At 34.1% G+C, this 13,204-nt stretch overlaps 1 long non-coding RNA gene across 2 annotated transcripts in view; it reads left to right on the top strand.

Moving 5' to 3' along the window:
• The window catches only part of LOC111558377, a 540,126-nt gene extending 529,570 nt beyond the window's left edge, over positions 1-10,556 (top strand). For both annotated transcript variants that reach the window (XR_006591608.1, XR_002739206.2), the window contains one exon: positions 9,274-10,556. This is a non-coding gene — a long non-coding RNA (uncharacterized LOC111558377). The remainder of the gene's footprint in view (positions 1-9,273) is intronic.
• Positions 10,557-13,204: the final 2,648 nt, after the last annotated feature.

Below are 13,204 nucleotides of genomic sequence, written 5' to 3'. Positions count from 1 at the left end.
TATGCATGTTTCATGCCATTTCAAAATAAATTTACTATTAGGCACTAAAATCACATAATAAAACTATAAACTTTACACCTAATAAAGTTTCATCAAGAAAGATGATGGTTAGGTCATATATAGACACATATATTAATGGTTGCTATTAAATACTGAAACAATGCCTTTTTAGTACTACTAGAGAGTAGAAATGTTTGAATAATATGAGCAAAAGAGATAATGTAGAAAGCAACCTAGTTAATATTGTCATCATTGTGATTTTATTATTTTCAATTTCATATTTATTCTTACCACATTTTTAAAATCTTTTATTCATAAGAGTCTCATTACTTTGCACATATGTACAAATATATATTTACACACACACACATACAGACATATTTTTGGTTTCTTCATGATCAAGATGACATTATCAATAATTTCTGTATACTCTCTATTGATGAATCAAAGCATTGATATTCCATGAGTGTATACTATTTTTATGTAAGGAATTATAGAGTGACTACCATGAACTTAATATATTTGTCCAGCAACACATAGCTGATCCTGTTATGCAGTCTTCTCATTTAGGAGTAGAAAGTCACTTAAGAATATCCCAAATTATTTGATATCAGAAGGATTTCTGCAACATTATTAGTAACTGTACTTTAGCTAACGTAAATCTGAATATTTTATTTGATATTGTAGATGCAAACACATTGATGTAGTTTCTTAACTGCCTCTGATTGGTTTTAGTGTTTTGATCATTTATACAAAAGGTTTAGCTTTGTGTTGTGGAAATAATACTGGCCTTGATGGCAGCATACCAGATTTTTTAGCCTATGTGACCTGAAATAAAGACCATAATAATTAATGCTGGTCAGGTCTCAGCATATTCATTTTAATGTGAAAGACTAGTTTATTAAGAATATATTCAACACTAAACTCATGATAAGTACTGAGAGTGTACAAGGTACTATGCTCTATTGTGAGAAACTGAAAATATGTAAAATATGCTTTTCTCCTAAAGGATTTAAAGGAGAGCAGGAAGGAGGGAGAGGGGACCAGGAAAGAGAGATTGAGAGAGAGAGAGAGAGGAATGTGAAGTAATGTGATCAGCATAAAGGGGCTTAACCATGAAGCTATGTTAGAGGAGAAACCAATTATATAACTCTCTATGGATGAGGACTTCAGGTTTCTACAATTAAATCTTCAGGAATGAGAAGATCTACTTAAGATATTGAATGGAATTTGAAGGAAAAAAGGAAGAACATGTACAAAGATTACAGAGCATGAAAAGTCATGGCATTTTCCAGGAAATATAATTAGGTCAACATCATATCGAGAGGTAGAAGATAAGAAAGGACATATAAAACAGTGCTGGGTGGTAAAGAACCATATCAGTCATACAAAGCAGTGTGGTATTTGTAAATATTTGTTATTTTTGTTTGTCCAACACCCAAATGTCCTTCTTAATTAGGAAGAATTCCCTAATAGCTACAACTTAATGAGAGACAGGTCCCCACATTCAACTATAAAAACTGAATGAACTTAGAAAATCCTTTCTCCTAACTTCTATATTGGCCTAATTACCAAAGAGCATTACAGGGAAGAGATCCTTAAGAAAATGTAAGAAAATGCTAGGCATTCCCATTTCTCAATAGGAATATCATGAATCTTGCTCTATGGCTGGAGGAGAAAATTGAATTTTCCTTAGTTAAATTTAGATATCCTTAGTATCTAGTAAAGAACCCACTGAGATCTAAGATTTTAAGGACTGCATTGTCATCTCCACTCAATGGTGTGAACAAATGAGGAATTAAGAACTGTGAAGTGGGGTGCAGCCTCAAAATCAGGAAACTTTAAAAAGAGAATAAAAGTTCAAATATCAGCTCAAGTCATTGGCAGAAATCAAGAAAGTTTCTATGGTAGCGATAAAAGAATCTCTTATCTCACAAAGCTGAAAAACTGAGATACCTGATGACCCAAATCAAACATTGATCTATTGATCCTGCTGGTTGCGAATTACAATGTCAGTTACATTTACAGTCCTGCCAGGTATCACATGTGAAAAGCAGGACATTTATAGGATAAGATTGGAATCTTCAGAATTGTAATAGTTTAGGTAGCATGAGTACCCAGATGGACAGCTCTCACTAAATCTCCCTTACAGATTGCCTTTTCTTCTTCACTTACTGATAAGGCTGATGATGATGCTTGTCATTGGCAATTTTCTGAAGAGGGGGAGGGTGCAGATCGCCCTCATTTCCTGTGACTATCACTTTTCAATGTTTAAAAGTCATTTAATAGAGTTGAGTTACCTCATGGAGGCATGGGGGAAAGAAAGAAATGACGATCACAAGTCAACAAACAAGAGGAAGTGTAAAATAATGAATTTTAGGACTTTTCTAGTTTATGCAGACAGTCTAAATCTAAAATTGAAATCTAAAGTATAGGTGAGAAATTAATTCTATATATGCATAGCCAATGAGAAAGGAGAAAGATATATATAGAACTGGACTGAGAAGTTTCACGAACTTTCATCATATCCCATCCTGACTTACAGTCATCTTTTACTCTACCAACACTTGGGGTTTATAAGGAATTTTTTTGTCCATTGGACTTGGCAGGATAAGTTTGAAGCCTCCTTTAAAAATGACTTTACAGGACTTGCTGGCAGAAATCCTAATAGTACTTCTGTGCCACTAGATCATCGCCCCGGATATCCAGGAATGGCTTTAGAAAAGGCATATATTTCCATTGGGAAACCATTAATGGTTTCTGGAAGAAATTATGGCTTAAGTTAGGGATAAGCAAATATCCTTAAGGAAAGTCTGTGTCATGTAAAGCTCCCCAGAAAGACTCAATAATGACTACTAGGTATGAGCTCAAAACATAGATATACCTTTTCCAAACTTCAAATTTTCAAAAAGCAACAAAATTTGATGCTCAGCATGCTAATCAGTTACTGAAAGCAGATTGACAAAACCTTAGCTCATTTCACTATGAGGAGGCCAGTGATTTGTTTTTACTGAATATACATTTCTCTTCTGTAATGCTTTTTTTAGTGCTTAATGAATAACTTATAAATTGTCATGATATACTACAGAATATTGTTATCAATAGGGAATTCACTTTACAATAGAATAAATGAGTTAATGAACTATTGACCATGTAATTTCTGGTCATATAAGATATCCCATCTTTCATCCAAACACCTGGATGTTTGGAATGATGGGATGGCCTATTGAAATTACAATTAAGTAATTGCATTGGAGATAATATCTTGAGCATTTGGCGCAATAGTGTAAAGGAAGTAGTATTTTCTCTGAGTTGGCGGACAAGATGTGACTTGAGGTAGTTCACATTTAATTGCTTCTATAGTCTCTAAAAGAAAGAAGATTCAGCAAAATGAATGTGAAGAATCAAAATGATGAGAGGTGACACAAAGAGAATATTGAAGATTGAAATAGCATCTGAGTCAAAGAGAAATACTATTACTACTGAGCATTGCTGTGGGCCCAATCTAGTTTTAATACTATTTAGTAGTTCATTATTTTGTTGCAAACAGTATTCTAGGCAGTGAATCAAACAGATCAAGTCCCTAATCACATGGAATTTTAATTCTAATGTGGGGAGAAGTATATTAATAAAAATAGCAAAATATTAAAGACCAAGCTGACAAGACTTGCCAAAGGAATTGACTGGGAGGAATCAAGAATGACTCAGTAATTTATGGACTGAGCAACAGCAGTAATGTGGTGGCTGGTTGCTAAACACGAAGCCTTGAAATAAGCAGGTTTGTGGGAAGAATCATATATTTTCTTAAAGTGATTTTATTATCTTCAGGGTTCTAGTATTTCCTGTTGAAGTGTTCTTGAAAGCAGATAAAAGTGAGTAAAGAAATTATTTGGATTAGTTTCTCCATGTTTTAGATTAATTAGTTATCATGACAAAGAACCTGAGGGTTCAGAGTAAATAGTGAAGGGAATAAAGCCAAAGGAGACTCTATGAAAAGAAATGAAAGAGACATGGTAATGGATATCTCTGTGAATTCAACTAATAAATATCAAGACATGGAACCCACACAATAAACTGAGGTAAATATCATTGCCCTCACAGTATTGAGATGAAGCTGAGGCTTAGAAAGTTTAATAACTTGGATGTACTTGGGTCACCCACCCAGTAAATATTGGCTATTAAACAGCCTTTCTGACTGTTACGTAGTGTCTGAACTACTAAGCCATATTGTTGTTCAACAATTAACAATATTACTAGGAATTTTCATTAAATATGGCCAAATTCTTACATAAATTATATACTTATATAATATTATATTATATAAAAATTCATATGTATATCCATTCTTCCCATGAAATTCTAACAAAAATCAGAAGCATATGTTTTAGACACATTAATTAAAATTCCAAAAAAAAGAATAGAAATATTAAAACATAACAATAAAGAGATATGCCAGAAAGTAAACTAAAGAGAAAAAGAGATGGGAAAAGGAGAAGGAAAAAAATCTAAGCATATTATAATATAAACCCAGGAGTTTCAGAAAATGGCATATAGAAACTAGTAGGAAATTGTCAAATAAATAGATCAGTAAAAACTCTAGATCTGAATAACCTATTCTATAGATTAAAAGAAAAAACAAGCTCCCTCCCTCAAATGCCTAGACAAATCTGTGCTAAAATTGCTCCATGAAGCACATTATTAAGAATTTCAGAAAAATATAAATTTAATGAATATCTTATGGGCTTTAGGATATATGTGGGCAAATAGAACAAATAAGAACAATTAATACACTGAAGCCATTGCACTTTTTAACAACACCACTTGGAAACACAAAGATCATGCAAAATAACTTTAACATTTCTGGGGGAAAATGATACAGAAACAGGATTTGTATAACCAGCCAAATTATATATCAAAAGTGAAGATAAAATAAAGATCTTTTAGACAAGCAAAGACCCAAAACTGTAGTTCCCCAGTACCACTTCTTAGACTCTGAAGAGCTATCTGTGCCATCAAAAGGAAGTAGTAAATCAAGAAAAGTAGAGTATATGGCCTTCAGAGGAAAAAAAAATAGAGGATGAATGGAAGACCCCAAATGAAGGCAAATGGAGATACCAGAAAAACAGTAATGCAGTAAGCCTAGAATCAGGAGAATAATCAACTAAAGATCTGTCTCCAAGAAAGAGTAAACAATGAATCTGACAAATGATATATTTGATACTGTTGCAAGTAGATTTACATTTCAACCAGAAAGTGTGCACAAAATAAAAAAAAATGGGAAAATATAATCATTAAATATTCCCAGAAAGAAAGAAAAGTGGTATTATAATGAAATTATAGTATTCTGTTATTCAGTATATATATTGAATTTGATATATGCATGCAAACAGGTATGTATATAAATAATAAATTGAATGTCGGCAATGGTAGTGTAACAGAACTAATGTGAGTTCACTCCTTTGTGACTTACAGATAGAGACTATGCCAGGTGGAACTGTCACACAAAGGAAACTTTATTTGCAGCGAATAAGGAGATCATGAGGAATAATTTCCAAAGCTGTAACTTGTACCTTGAGAGCAAGGGTGAATGGGATCCTTTTATTTAGAGTTGGGATGAATACTCAGAAAGGAAAGTTTTGTCATTATGTGTAGAGGCGGGTATAAGGTTGTGTATGTGCCTTAAAAAAGCATGCCTATTTATATGTTGTACATTGTGTCCATGAGGTTTGTGCTCCTCCTTGAATGGAGATTTTTGTATTATAAAGAGGAATAGGTAACATCAGTCACTTCATAGTCCATCTGTGATGATGTGAGTCAGTCATTGGGCTGAGCTCAAACTGGGCTGGGTGGTCTGGGCTGGCCAGAGCTCTTCAGAAGGGCATTTGTTATTGCTTGAGGGAGTAGTTTCAGTTTCCATCACCAGATGCTTTGCCCATTGGGTCTTTTGCTTGAGTGAAAAGATAAACTGGAAAGAAGAATGTAAGGAAAATGTGGGACAAATGTCAGTGGATACATGCAGGTGGGAAGTAAAGGTCAGGTATTGGGGTTGATCTGTAGGGTCGTGCTGGTGAGAGTACATTGACAGTGAAAAGCATATGTGAAAGCTGGAGGTCAAGTGTATGAGAACTAAGTCATTATTTCTATAGTAGGAAGCCAAGAAATATTGTTTAAAATTGAAAAATAAAAGAAATTATAATAATATTTTTTGGTAATATCAAAGTAAAATCACAAGATAGGGCTAAAACCTTTGAGTGTTATAATCCTTTTAGAACTGGTCTTTTAAAACCTTGAACATGTATAACTTTTATACAAAAAAGAGAGAGAAATACGGAGAATGGGAAGGGAAGATCTAGAGATAGCCCTTGTATTTTAAAAATTAATTAGTAGGCTCCAGAACGATTCAATGCGTGGCAACTTCCAAGGTTACCTGTGGCAAAATAGGTTCAAGAATTCCTTACACTTACATAAATGGGTTAAAAAAGCTTAGGGCAGAAAGTTGCAGCCACAGGGTGAAAGCACCTAAGGTTAGTTAGCGAGATATTATATTGGGATCATAAGTAACTTGTTATGTCACCTGCAAGAACTACTTTCCATCTGGACCAATATACTTCGATCAAAACTTCAAGCTCCACTTGCCTCCCAGACCCTTTGCTTCTTACACATACAAGTTAATGAGTACTGTCTGATTGTTTTCTTCTGCATGTATACCACGTGTGTAAGATCTTGGGCGCTCAATAGATATGGAGATGAATCCCCTCCTGTTCAGGGCTCTTGTCTCCTCCCAGACATTAGCCTCTCTCCTATTCAATTCTGCATCTGTCCTCTTGCTGGACAAGACAGAATTTCAGACTCATAGTCTGCAACTGTTGACCAGTAAGACTTTTGTTTTACTGAGCATTATTATAAACATTGATTTGAATATGTTTCATGTAATTTTGCAATGATTACTCTTTTAAATGCTCCAATTGTCCCAAGCTAGTTGATCATATTATTGCCTGAGAAGAAACCAAATATGATAGGTCTTCTAAGGTAGTGCAATAAAAAAGTATAGAACTCTTTTTTCCAGTTTTTATGACTATGTACGTGAGTGTGTGTGTGTGTGTGTGTGTGTGTGTGTGTGTGTGTGTGTAGATGCTCTCTGAAAATATAAGAGAGAACAAGAGAGTAAAAGTGTGGATAGTTACTAATTTTGCTATTTGGGATGTGTGGAAAGGGACAGCCTAACTGGAGTAGGTAATGTCTGAAGTATTAATTAAAAGGAAAACAATGTATTTGGAATTTAGTGTTATTTTATATTCCTTATTATAGCAAATAAATATATTTTACCACGAAAAAACCTCTAAATATCATATAGTTTTCTCTTTGCAAAATTTTGTGTGTTCAATGTCTGAGTATAATCAGAAGTTTAAACATAAATACCACTGTTATTTCTTCAGTGCTTTAAAGCAAATTTGGATGCCAAACTGCCTGTTCATATCCAGTGGAGAAGAAACATTTTCTTCTCCTGAGAAATAGCCATATAATAGCAGAATTGTGTTTCACAGATCTCACAAGGAAATTGCAGCTTTGTTGCCCAAACAATTTCAAAAATCTATTATTTCCTGACAGACCATATTAATATATTTGCAAAGCCAGCTGCTTGTTTACTTATAATCTACATATTGTTTTATTTGGTAAAACCTTTTTATGTTCCTACCCTAAAGGAACACATTCCCATTTCATATAATTGCAAACATGGGGTTTTAAAACCATGGGGAACCAAAGAAGATATATGGATGGCAACCAAGCATATGAAAAGATGCTCCACTCAAAAGACATGAAGGAAACTTAAATGCATATTACAAAATGAAAGAGGTTATTCTGAAGGGGCTACATACTCTATGTTTCCAACTATAATGACATTATTTTTAAAAAGGCAAGACTATGGAGACAGTAAAAAGATCAGTAGTCAGCAGGGAATAGAAGAAAGAGAGGGATGAATATGAATAGCACAAGGAATTTTTAGAGCAATGACAGTATTCTCTATGATATTACAATGGTGGATACATATTGTCACACATGTGTTCAAACCCATAGATACACAAAACTAAAAGTGAACCATAAGGTAAATCATAGATTAGGGGTGATTATGATGTATCAACATAGACTCACCAATTATAAGAAATGTTTCACTCTTAGGAATAATGTTGATGATGGGGGAGATTGTGTGTGAAGGTGGATAATATATGGGAACTTTCTGTACCTTCTGTTCAATTTCACTGTGAACCTAAAACTGCTTTAAAAATAGCAAAGCAAAAAACAAAACATTAGAGATACAAGAAACACTTGAATATATTTTAAATGTTCTGTTTCTTAATCTCAACCAGGATACAAGTGTGTTTAGTCATTATATACTTTATATGCAATATTTAGATATTTTATTTGAAATCTTTTATGCCATGTAAGCTTTACAGACTAAAAAATTGTTTTCAATATTGGTAATTGTATGTTTTGTATAATCTGACCTAAAAATAATTTCTATGGTACTTTTTGTGAATTAAATAACAACTGATTGGAAATCAGTTACAAACTCAATCATAACAGCTCAAGTATAAGTAATAGAATTGCTTTCAGAGTATTAGGTTACCTAGAGGTAGAAAACCATGCAATCTCTTATCACCAACTGTTTCATACTATAGTATTTTTAAGTGACTGTAATGCTTTATCATTTGCCAACTTCAAATATACCCTTTACGTTGTTACTATTATGTCTGTCATTAAAGTTTCTACTCTAAAATAAAAATGTTTTCAAGGAGTACAGTTTTTACAGTGAAATATACATTGCCAATATGTTTAATCAAATTCAAGTATATAAAACCTGGTTTACTAACAGAAATGTTTATGTTTGAAAGCATTAATATAAATGAGGAAAATGTTCTCCAAAATTACTGCAAATATTATGCCACTTTGTTGAAACTAATCAAAAATATCTAAAGAAACAAGCAATCATCAGACACATGCTATGATAAAAATGATGATCTAACTAAATTGAGATTTTGATTTGAATGGAAAGTTGAATTAGGGATTTTGAAAATATAATTTTTTTATAACATTCCAATTTTATATGGAAATATAACATTTAAATGGAAAGTTTTATTTACTTTGATACAGTGTTAATTAACTTGCCTTCAGGTGCCAGGTAAGGTTATTTCTAGGATTATATATTAAATGTTTGAAACAGTTGTAAAGTTTACAAAAGTGAAAAATAATGCCATTTTATTTGTAATATTGTAGGTCCTCATCTTTATCCTTCTATAAATCTTCCAATGCTAAAATACTACCATAAAATTTAACAAAGGCACTTTGAAACCTATATCTGTTATCAGAAATACTGTTATTTCAAATGGATCCCATTTCAAGGTAAATAAAGAGTCATTTGGTAAATCCAAAAAGTGTTAAGCTTTATAATGCACTTTTATTGAGGTTATAGTTCCCAAACTAGAATGACTATGTGTGACAATATTTTCCCTCAATATAATGTTTTATGGGAAAAAATGAAAAATAGTTTGAGCTTTAAAATAACCAAGCATACTATCAAAGTTATTACCTTGTGATACAACATCTCCTCTCATTTGATTTGTAAAAGCAGTCTAAAATTTTCTTATCCATTCCAATGACAAAAATGTAAGGTTATCAGTGGTTGCACTGGTTATAAATATATTAACTTGAATTAAGAACTCAATAAAATTGCATGTTTTATTTTACATTATAAATTAGTAAATTCTTGTACTAAATTGGAAGAGCTATTCATTTCGTCTATGCATAAATTGTTATAATCATACATTCTGCAAAATTGTTACTGCTTCCAGTTATTATATTCCTTATCAATGAGGAGATAACTTATTCATCTTTGCCATACCATTAAAAATTCCTTAGTATTTGTCCTTTAGCTTTGAATTAAAATAATATTGGTATTTTAGAACATAATTTAGGTATTAAGGATTTTGTAGGAGCAAATAGGCAGCCCTAAGAGGGGCCACGTCGGCATGACCATTGTTTTGATTTAAAAGCAATCAAAACCCAGCAGATTCAGGAAAGGCTTTTTACCTCCCTGTCATTGCCTACTCGTACCAGGAAGAGAGCTATTAATAGAGATTCCTCTTTACTTAGGAAACTCGCCTGTATAATGTGGAAACATTTATCTTCCAAACATCTCCTTTCACCTTCCTGATAATAGTCTTTCTCCCTTTTGTATTCTCAGATCCTACCCCTCTCCTTAGCACATATAAACATCTAATTGGCTGACTCTTTGGAATTTCTGTGTCTGCATGGATCCCCTATACACATATGCCATTAAATTTTATTTTCTCCTGTTAATCTGTCTCCCGTCGATTTGATTCTTAGTCCAACTAGAAAGACCTTGAAGGGTAGAGGGAATTCTTTCCCCAACACCTTCATAGCCATTGCCAAATTTTCTCCAGAAAAGCATTTAAAATTAACATTATAATCAAGAGTTGTCTGTTCTGCTACTTTCAATAACACTAAGTATTGAAAAATATACAGACTAAAAAAAGTAAACACCAGGGGCACCTGGGCGGCTCAGTGGATTAAACATCTGACTATTTTGGCTCAGGTCATGATCTTAGAGTCGGGATCAAGCCCTGTGTCAGGCTCTGTTCTGAGCATGGAGCCTACTTGGGATTCTCTCTCCATCTCTCTGCCCCTTCCCTGCTCTCTCTCTCTTTCTCAAAAAAAAAAAAAAATTTAAAAAAGCAAACACCTGATACCATTTGTAATGAACATAAGGAAGGATGAAGAAGAGATGAAAAGAAAAGGAATAGAGAGAGGAAGAAAGTATAATAAATAAATCTGACATTCTACAAATAACTCTAATCCATTAAATGCTCAAAAAATACAACTTGTTTTGTACAATCATAACTATAAAATTATTTAGTAAGTTATTTAATTTGTGACATTTCCTCTAGATTGTAACTTCATGAGGTACAAAATGTTTCTTTCCATGTTTTCAAGTGTTTCTGAAGAGTCTAGCACAGTGCCTGGTACAGTAGGCACTCAAGAAATACATGTTGGATGGATAAAAATTGCATCTGTTCACCATTGCTATATAAAATAATATTGTATTTTGTTTGCCACGTGATTTTGTTTAAAAATTTTTAAATGTCTACATCATCTTCAGTAAGTACCAAGCCACTTATACTGTGCTATAGCTATGTCTTTCAAAGAGTTTTTTTAGGCATTGCATTTTCTAACAATAGGGCTTTAATTTATTTAATGTGTTTGGAACACACAGAAAGCAAGAAAGAGTCATGTTAGGTGGTAAGAGACATGTTCAAAGAAGTATAAAGCAGGGATGTGGCATCTTCAATATTGAGTATAAGGGAGCAGGGGTGCCTGGCTGGCTCAGTCCACAAAAGATATGGCTCTTGGTTTCAGGGTTGTGAGTTCAAGCCTCACATCCGGCATAGAGCTTACATTAAAAAAAATAGAAATAGGGGCGCCTGGGTGGCGCAGTCGGTTAAGCGTCCGACTTCAGCCAGGTCACGATCTCGCGGTCCGTGAGTTCGAGCCCCACGTCGGGCTCTGGGCTGATGGCTCAGAGCCTGGAGCCTGTTTCCGATTCTGTGTCTCCCTCTCTCTCTGCCCCTCCCCCATTCATGCTCTGTCTCGCTCTGTCCCAAAAATAAATAAACGTTGAAAAAAATTAAAAAAAAAATAGAAATAGGAGTGCCTGGGTGGGTTAGTTGCTTAAGTGTCTGACTCTTGATTTTGGCTCTGGTCATGATCTCATGTCATGAGATTGAGCCCATGTGGGGTTCTGCACTGGGCATGGAACCTGCTTAAGATTCTCTCCCCCTCTCTCTCTCTCTGCCTCTCCCCACTAGAGCACATGTGCATGCATGCTGTCTCTCTTTAAAAAAATAAAAATAAAATATAAGGGAGCAAGTTTGTGCAAACCAAAAACAAAGGTATTAATTAATTCCAATAAAGCAGCTCCATTGGTTATAGCCCTTATTGGAAAAAGTAATGGCCATAATTATAATGTCCATGGGTTCTACACTGAGTATTTTACATATTTACATTTCCTTATTTATATCCATTGCAACCTTAAGGCCTCACTGTTATTATTACAGATGAGAAAACTGAGCGTCAGAAATCTGAAGCACTAGGAATTTTAAATGGCACCATTACAAATCAGATTGGATTTAAAAAGAGAAGAGAGGGCTTTTAGTCATTAAAATATATTTCGGCTAATAATTAAGATACTAAAGTATTTGGTAGAAATTGACACATTAATCTTTGAATCCTACACTCAAGTGCACGCGCGCACGCACACACACACACACACACACACACACACACACACAGTCACACTAACATATTTAACCATAGTTATAGAGATCAGTGCATTTTCAACTAAATGTTACATCAGAATCATCTGAGGTTGGTAGAGCACAGATTTCTAGGTAGCAGTCCCAGAGTTTCTGATTCAACAGGTTGGAATGGGGCTTGAGGATCTTCATTTATAACAAGTGCCTATTTGATTCTGATGGATGACACTATGAGAAGCACTGATCCAGGGGTATTATCCCTACACATAGTGTTCTTTTGGTAAGTGATAACATGGAAGAAATCTCTATTATCTCAGAGGACGAGCTTTGTCTTTGCATTTCATACAGGCTCACAGGTAGAATGTTTACCACTGTCATTAGGCACGTGGGAAAGCATTGCTATATGAGTATAGACAGAGGCAAAGTGGAAATAATTTATTCCCTAGAGAATTTAACTTTTTCTAGATTCTTTGAGACTTTCTGAGATTGCCAAAGGATTATAAAAAATTCTTATACATATTTCTCTTCCAAAATGGGTGAGTTGCATTTTCCCACATTACGTATGTGATAGTGGGGAAGAGTAGAAGAGAGATGAGGGTTATCAATTAAAGGTGATTTGGGCTTTCAGCTACTTTTCCTAAGAGGGCAGGATTGATCCAAGAAATTTTATTTATGACATGTAATAACTCCAACCGCTTCAGTCTGGGATGAAAGAAGAATGCTCAAAATATATATCTGAGACATTCCAGGCCTTTACAGAATATAGAGCATTTCTGTTTAAAGACTAAGGGCAAGTCAGAGGATGGGTAAAGATGTCTAAAGGCACAGAAAGCTGAGAAGGGACTTAGAGAACAAGGAAAACTCCTCTGTGACCC

This window comes from Felis catus, chromosome F1 (genome assembly GCF_018350175.1).
Source record: "Felis catus isolate Fca126 chromosome F1, F.catus_Fca126_mat1.0, whole genome shotgun sequence".
NCBI lineage: Eukaryota > Metazoa > Chordata > Mammalia > Carnivora > Felidae > Felis > Felis catus.
The sequence above is the reverse complement of the archived record's forward strand: the minus strand, read 5'-3'. Positions and strand labels throughout refer to the sequence as shown.